We start from the raw sequence: 7,299 nt of genomic DNA on the forward strand, positions 1-7,299 counted from the left end.
AGTGCTCTGTGAGCTCAGCTCGGTTGATGGGAAGCATAGGCACTTTAGACACAAAGTGCGAGAGGCCAAGTTCACGTTCTGTTGGCACAGAGATCCGGGCCAGCCTCCTTCAACTCAGGAGCACTCCTGATTTTCGCCTTGTTTATTTCTTTTTGTCTTATTTTATTTTTTCCGAAAAAGAACTTGAAACCTTCTCAAGCTCTCTTGTGAGTAGATGTCTGGGCTCCCGTGCTGCCTGGGAGAGACGATCTTAGCTGGAAGGATTGCGAGGGGCACGGCAGCCAGCAGAGCGCTCCTTCCATAAAAGGCTGCCGTCTGGGTCTCCTGCAAAGAAGTCTGTTGCTGGGGCTCATCAAGACAGTGCGGCGACAAAACACAGCCCCCAGGAGTCGTCTGATCCAGCTGAGCGGCTGGGTTATTTCAGGTTGACCATGAAAGGGTTAGATCCAACCTCCTTTTTTGAGAAGTGAATAACAGTGAACTGCATCTGTAGGCAGAGTTAACCCTCCCGCTCTGGGAGGACGCCAGAGCCGGACAACGAGAATCCTTAGTAAGTGTTCCAACGTGTTCAGATAAAAACCAAATGTTATACATTTTTCCACAAAATAAAAGGAGAAAAATTTTTCAAAGAAATGGTGCTAAAGCACAGACTTACGTGACACCATTCAAATTTAGGATTACATCTGCCTGCATTGACGTGCTAGGGTTGCAAGTACTGCAGGCTAGGGGGTTCACACAGCAGAAAATAATTGTCACAGTCCCAGAGGCTAGACGTCCAAGATCGGCAGGGTTGGTGTCTTCAGAGGCCTCTCTCCTTGGCTTACAGATGGCCGTCTTCTCCCTGTGTCTTCACGTGGCCCTCCCCCGTGTGTGTCTGTGTCCTTTTCTTATAAGGACACCAGTCATACTGGATTATGGCCCACCCTAATGACTTCACTTTAATCATTTCTTTAAAGACCCTGTCTCCAAATACAGCCACGTGCTAAGATTCTGGGAGTTAGGACTCCAACCCAGGAATCTTGGAGGACGTATGAGCCCATCACACAGCACATGCTTATTTTGCTAGGACTGAGTTAACACAGGCCAAGACACATTAACAGAGCACATTATATATTGACAGGAGCTCCTGTCTAGAATGAAAGCTGATGGAGAATCAGTGAAGACAGCTTCTTGATTGTTGTCTACAAAAGTTAGAAAATATGGATTGTTGTCTTCAAAAGATACAATAGTAGTAGATAATGGGATAATTAAGTCTGAATCCACCTAGTCTCTCATACATGTTTGAGAAACATGGAGGAGAAAGCCAATACTGGGTCAAACCAATGTCAACCTGGGCGCAGGGAGGCTGGGGGCAGGCTGAGGCAGCCGTCCATAAGAGAGATGGGTATAGAGCGGTAGCAGTGGGAAATGTGGAGGTATGTAGTCCTGGGGTACTTAAGAATTTCTCTTTTCAAAAGATGGAGCGGTTCGTGTTGACAGCTGTGATGGACTCTTTCCACTACCGACCCAACAGACCTGCAGCTCTCCCAGGAACAGAACCTCATTTCTGTACTAGGGCAGAGAACCCATGATAGCAGGAGGGGAGGCCCCTTCCCAGCCCTAGGGGCCAGCAAACCCATTCCCCTTCACCAGGAATTGTTTTACGATGGGCATAGGATCCACTTCTGGCCAATGATGTATACAGGGAAGTCTTCCTTCCCAGGACAAAAAGCATCATTAGAAGAAAGTTTTTGGCTTTCTTTGTCCCTTCTTTCTTGTTGGGGATGTTTACGTGAGGACATGATGCCTGAGCTGTGACAGCCATCCGGCTATCACGAAGAAACAGCCATGAAGATAAAAAGCCAATTCTCGGAGGATGGAGGTCCTGGAAGAAGAGAGAGAACCTGGTTCCTGAGGCATCGTTGAGCAGCTGAACCAACACGGGTGAGCACCTGCTTTTGGACTTCTTTTTGGAGAAAAAAGCAAGCCCACATTTCTGTAAATCACAGAAGGTCAAGTTTTCTTTTTTAGCTTTAACTTTATTGATTTCCTCTTTTGGGGGTAGGTAATTTACTCACATGGCTCACAATCCAAAAAGTATCAAAGAGTAAACGGCAAAATGTCTCTCTTTTACTCCTGTCCCATAACTACCAAGGTCTCCTCTCTGGAAGCAACCGATGTTACTGTTTCAGGTGTATTTCCAGAGGTAATTTATGCATATTCAAGCAAATACACCACATAGATTCCTTCTTTTTTCCACAAACGGTAGCACATTCTCTGTGTATTCTTCCTCTTGCCTTCTTCATTTATCAAAATAGCTTGGCCATAATTCCATCTCAGTATCGGAAAACTTCCTCCTTTATTTTTATATCTGCACAGTATCCATTATACGGCTGCACCATTTAACTAGATCCCTTTGAGGATTTTTAATTCATTTCCAATGTTTACTATTAAAAACTATTCTAGGGGCCGGCCCCGTGGTGAAGTGGTTAAGTGCACATGTTCTGCTTCAGCGGCCCAGGGGTTCGCCGGTTGGGATCCCGGGTTCAGACATGGCACCGCGTGGCAAGCCACGCTGTGGTAGGCATCCCACGTATAAAGTAGAGGAAGATGGGCATGGATATTAGCTCAGGGCCAGGCTTCCTCAGCAAAAAGAGGAGGATTGGCAGCAGTTAGCTCAGGGCTAATCTTCCTCAAAAAAAAAAAAACAGTATTCTAATAACCTATGTCATTTTGCACATGTAGGAGCATTGCTACCAAAAGATTTGCTAGAAATTGGGGGTAAAAAGGCACATATATTTACTTTTGATAAATATTACCAAATTGCCCTCCACAGAAATTAAACATCAGCAGTTTTTAAGAGTGTCCATTTCTATACACAAACATCAACTTTGATGTGCTGTCAAACGTTTTGATCTTTGCTAATCTGAAAGGTGAAAAATGTTATCTCAGTGTTAATTTTTATTCACATTTCTTATTGTGAGTGAAGTTTTTCACTCCATTGTGAGTGAACATTTTCACATGTTAAAGAGTCATTTGTAATTTATTTTCCACTAACTCTTCATCTCTCTCACAATTTTTTTGTTGAACAATTTCCAAATGTTATCTTGTTATCCCAAAATCATCTATTGAACAATGATTTTTTTTCTTCACTGATTTGAAACACTATCATTATCATAAACCAAACTTGTGTATGAATTTGAATTCACTTCTGGATTTTCACTTCTCTTCCTTTGACCTGTCTTTTTAATTTGCTAGCACCAGTCTTTCAGTTATTTTAGCTTTATATTTTAATTTCTATTAAGGCTCCTTTTAGTCTTTCAAAATTTTCCTATGTTTTCTTATTTTTTTTCCACATGAACTTTAACATCAGCTTATTTAGCACCCAAAAAACTCCTTTTGGTTCTTGTATCAAGATTGCGTCAAATATATAGATTAGTTAGGGAGAAGTGACAGCTTTCTGGTGCTAGTCTTCCCTTCGAGAACATGGTTTACCTTTCTACTTGTTGATTCTTTTTGTGTCCTTCAGTGGTATTTTATTGTTTTTTAAATATAGATCTTGAATATTTCTTCTTAAGTTCATTCCTAGGTGTTTTATCTTTGTAAATGCTATAGAAATGGGATCTCTTCTTTTAATTATTTTTACCCAGTCACGTACTGAATTTTCTTATCATCTATAATAGTTTTTCAGTTGATTCTTTAGGTTATCACCTATAAATAATGTGAAATTAATCTCTACTGTCTAACTTTTATATTTTTCTAATATATTTTAATCTTATCTAAATGCAGGGCCGGCCCGGTGGCGCAGCAGTTAAGTTGGCACATTCCACTTCTCGGCAGCCCAGGGTTCACTGGTTCGGATCCCAGGTGCAGACATGGCACCACTTGGCAAAAGCCATGCTGTGGTAGGCATTCCACGTATAAAATAGAGGAAGATGGGCATGGATGTTAGCTCAGGGCCAGTCTTCCTCAGCAAAAAAGGAAGATTGGCAGTAGTTAGCTTAGGGCTAATCTTCCTCAAAAAAAAAAAACTAAATGCATTGCCTAGTAGCTCCAGAACAACATTAAATAGTAATGGCATTAATGGACATCGCTGTCTTGATCTTGATTTTAATGAAAATACTTTTAGTATTTCCCCATTAAGCAGCAGTTGAAATAGATGTATTTATTTTATTATGCTAAGGAAATATCCATCTCTTACTGTTTCATTGCATTTTTAAATTAACAATGGATACTGAATTTTTCTTTTTTTAAGATTTTATTTTTTTTTCCTTTTTCTCCCCAAAGCCCTCTGGTACATAGTTGTATATTCTTCGTTGTGGGTCCTTCTAGTTGTGGCATGTGGGATGCTGCCTCAGCGTGGTTTGATGAGCAGTGCCATGTCCACGCCCAGGATTCGAAACAACGAAACACCAGGCCGCCTGCAGCGGAGCGCGCGAACTTAACCACTCGGCCACGGGGCCAGCCCCAATACTGAATTTTTATGAGAGAAAAACAAATGTCTTTTAGGCATCTGCAGAGATGATTACAGCACTTTTCTCCTTGAATCTATCAATCTGATGAATTATATAAATCAGTTTCCTAATATTAAACTATCTTTACCTTCCTGGAATAAACACACTTGATCTTGGTGTTTTCTTCTTTTAATGTACCTCTGAGATTCTGTGTTAATATTTTATTTGAGACGTTCCCAAGTGAACTTGGTCGACAATATCGGGCTGTTTTATGTTCCTCATAGCTGAAGGCATTTGTGATGTAACAGTCCATCCTAAGGGAATGAGACCTTAGAGTTAATTTAGTTGAATATCCAGAAGTGCTCACCTCTCCCTTCCCCGGCCCGTTGTGAACATCCCCATGCAGACTTCCACTCCGCACAGTCGTATAGTTCCGTGTTAACAGATCTTCTTCGAGGCATCTGTTCGTTTTGAGGTGCTTATTAGGAAGAGTTACTTGGTCCAAGCAGTATACCTCTGAGATCCTCGAAGTCTGGAGTGACCCTCCAACACCTGTTTGATAACGTGGCTTGTTCAGTCAAATAGGATGATTTATGCAGAAGCCATTCCAGCACAACAAGACCCCGAAGGCGATTATTGTCATGCTCGAGGCCTAAATGGGGATTAGTCCCATTTATAAAACCTCTGTCAGCATTGTCCAACAGAACTTTCTGTAATGATAAAAATTATCATGTGTGCTGTCCAATATGGTAGCCACCAGCCACATGTGGCTAATGAACACTTGAAATGTGATCAGTGCAATGGAGGCATTTTAAATTAAATTTAATTTCGCATTTAAATGGCCACATGTGGCTAGTGGCCACTGTACTGGACAAGACAACTCTAAGTGGTCTGTGGAGAAACCTGACCCAATGGCCTGTGGTTGCCAACAGCTGGGAAGTCAACTGTGATGGCAGAAATAGCTCAGGCATTGAAGGATTCATTCATTCATTAAATCTCAAATATTTACCTACTGAGCACCTCCTGTGTGCTAAGCACTGTCTAGGTGTCAAACATAACAGAGCTAAAGAGAGAAAGTTCTTGCTCTCATGAGATGAAGCACATAATGAAAATAAATAAGGAACAATCAATATTATGCTGAAAACTGAAATAGGGAAAGTGATAGTAACTATATAGCTACTTTAGATTGAGTGGTCATGGAAGTCCTTCCTGAGGAGGTGACATCTGAGCTGAACAACCAAAAGGAACCAGTCCTGGGAAGACCAAGAGGAAGAATGTTCCAGGCAGAGGCAACAGCTAGTGCAAAAGCGCTAGGAGCTTGGGACATCAGAGGAATTAGGAGTCTACAAGTCTAGGCTAGAATCTGGTGGGTGAGGGGGAAAGTGGTTCCAGGTGGAGTCAGAAAGTCAGACCACACAGGGCTTCATAAGCCGAGGTAAAGAGTTTGGTTATATTCTAAGTGCAGTGAAGACAGTGGAAGGTTTTAAGCGAGGGAAAGGCACAATCTCTCTTCATGTTAAAAAAGATCAATCTGGCTGCTATACAGAGAATGGATAACGGTGGATTATTACTTATAATAATCCAATGATAATGAATAAAGAACGGAAGAGGGGAAAGGGAGAAGGGGATATACCTTGGAAATAGAGTCAACAGGATTTGTTGATGGGCTTGGGTCCCACCTCATATTCTGTGGCCTTGGACTACTCATTTGTTAAATTAATCTAAGCTTTACTTTCAAAATTAACTTCAGTAAATATTAAATATTGAATATTTACTGCATACTGGGCATCTGAAAACACAACGACAAACAAGACAGACCTGCTACCTAAACTTCTGAAGCTTGAAAAATAATTGCAGTAAGATAAACGCTATAAAGGAGAAACACAACATGTAGTTGGAGATCTAATCTAAGCTTGAAGATCAGGAAATGATTCCATGGAGGAAATTTAAGATGCTACCTGAAGAATAATTAAGGTTAGCTAAGTGAAGGGGGGAGGGGAAGAAGAGCTCTCCTGATGGAGGGAACAGCAAGTGCAAAAGCCCTGTGACAGGAAGAATAGTGTGGCTGGAGCTTGAGAATAGAGAGATGAAGCTGGATAAGTAGGTAGGAAGCAGATAATTTAGACTTAGAAACTACGATAAGGATTTTGGACGTTACCCTCAGAGCAACAGGAAACCACTTAAATTTTTTTTCCTATTGTAGTTTTTATTCTTTTTTAATTCACATTTTATTAAGTCATAACATACACATAGTAAAGTGAGTTTCTTGTTAGTGTCATCAAGTTAACTCCAACTCCTAGCAACCCTGTGTACAGCAAAGCGGAACACTGCTTGGTCTTTGTGCATCACTCTCTCACCTTCCTGCGCTCTATCAGACAATACCCTGCTGCTATTCATAGGGTTTTCATGGCCAATTTTTTCGGAAGTGGGTGGCCAGATCCTTCTTCCTAGTCTGGAAGCTCCACTGAAATCTGTCCACCGTGGATGACTTTGCTGGTATTTGCAATACCAGTGGCAGAGCTTTCAGCATCACTGCAACATGCAGCCGCCACGCACAGACTGATGGTGTGGTTCCCTGCCCGGCAAACAAACCTGGGCCACGGCGGTGAGAGCGCCGAGTCTTAACCATTAGACCACTAGTCAAGTGTGCAAAGTGTACTGATCTTAAGTGTGCAGCCTGAAGAATTATTACATAGGTATAGAGCCATGTTGCCATCCCAGAAGATACAGAACATTTTCAGTACCCTGGAAGATGACTTCATGCCCCTCTCGACTCAGTAACCCTTACTGCTGCACCTCAGTTTATATTCTGGGAGATATACAGGATATCTGAGATACATGATATCTCCCAGAGATATCCACTATT

The sequence above is a fragment of the Equus przewalskii genome, chromosome 5, assembly GCF_037783145.1.
Source record: "Equus przewalskii isolate Varuska chromosome 5, EquPr2, whole genome shotgun sequence".
NCBI classification, from domain to species: domain Eukaryota; kingdom Metazoa; phylum Chordata; class Mammalia; order Perissodactyla; family Equidae; genus Equus; species Equus przewalskii.